The following is a 1,618-nucleotide window of genomic DNA, read 5'->3' as shown; positions in this document are numbered from 1 at the left end:
CCCCTCCTCCCCGGGGACCTGGGGACATAGGCCCCGAGCGGGGACGGCGCCCCAAAGCCACGGGGATGGCGCCCCGATGACCCCGGGATGAGGCCCCGGTGACCCCGAGACGGTGCCCCAAAGATTTGGGGAGAAGGCTGAGCAGGGATGGCGCCCCAAAGATGTGGGGACAGCCCCCCGGTGACACGGGGACAGCCCCCCCAGAGATGGGCACAAGGCTGAGCGCCCCAGAGACTCGGGGGAAAGGCCCCAAAGAGCTGGGGACAAGGCCCTGAGCAGGGACGGCGCCCCAAAGATCTGGGGAGAAGGCTGAGCGGGGATGGCACCCCAAAGATGTGGGGACAGCCCCCCAGTGACACGGGGACAGCCCCCCAGAGATCCGGGGACAGAGCCCTAGTGAGGTGGGGACAAGGCTGAGCAGGGAGAGCACCCCAGAGACGGCCCTAAAGACCTGGGGACAAGGCCCTGAGCAGGGATGGCGCCCCAAAGATGTGGGGACAGCCCCCCAGAGACCCAGGGACAGAGCCCCAGTGACCCGGGGACGGAGCCCCATTGGGCTGGGGAGGAGGCCCTGGTGACCCGGGGACAAGGTCCCAAGCAGGGACAGCCCCCCAGAGACCCGGGGACAGTGGCCCAGCCTGGGGACAGCGTCCCATCCCAAATAGTGCCCCGATGTGTGACAGCGGCCGGGTCAGGGACTGTCCCCTGGTGTCCTGGGGGCTGTCCCTAAGTGTCACCTGCTGGGAACTGCCCCCCCAAAGCAGGGTCTGTGCCCCACGGAGCAGGGGACAGCGTCCCACCAGGGGCAGGGACCCACCGGGGACAGGGCTCAGGCCACAGACAGCACCCCAAGGAGCCAGGGACACCACATGGACCTGGGGACACCACCCCAGGGACCCCAGGACAGCACCCCATGCACCTGGGGACAGTGTCCCAACACAGGGACAGGTCCCCCAACTGGGGACAGCCCCCCACCACCCCAGGGACTGCATCCCAACCCAGGGACTGAGCCCAGGAGGGTGGCACCCCAAGAAGGGGATGTCACCCAGAGGAGGGGATGGCACCCCAAGAAGGGGATGGCACCCAGACAAGGGGATGGCACCCAGAGGAGGGGATGTCACCCCAAGAAGGGGATGTCACCCAGCCATGGGGATGTCACCCAGAGGAGGGGATGGCACCCCACGAACGGGATGGCACCCCAAGAAGGGGATGTCACCCAGCTGTGGGGATGGCACCCAGAGGAGGGGATGGCACCCAGACAAGGGGATGGCACCCAGAGGAGGGGATGTCACCCCAAGAAGGGGATGTCACCCAGCCATGGGGATGTCACCCAGAGGAGGGGATGGCACCCCACGAACGGGATGGCACCCCAAGAAGGGGATGTCACCCAGCCGTGGGGGTGGCACCCAGAGGAGGGGATGGCACCCCAAGAAGGGGATGTCACCCAGCTGTGGGGATGGCACCCAGAGGAGGGGATGGCACCCAGACAAGGGGATGGCACCCGGCTGAGGGGGTGACACCTTACTGAGAGGCCAGTAGCAGGGACACAGCCCCCCCCCCGAGCCTCGCAGCCGCTTTCCACCCCCCCCCCCACCCCTTTTTCTCCCCTTACCAACAA

This window comes from Calidris pugnax, unplaced genomic scaffold (assembly GCF_001431845.1).
Source record: "Calidris pugnax isolate Ruff unplaced genomic scaffold, ASM143184v1 scaffold1052, whole genome shotgun sequence".
NCBI lineage: Eukaryota > Metazoa > Chordata > Aves > Charadriiformes > Scolopacidae > Calidris > Calidris pugnax.
Note: the sequence above shows the minus strand (reverse complement) of the source record.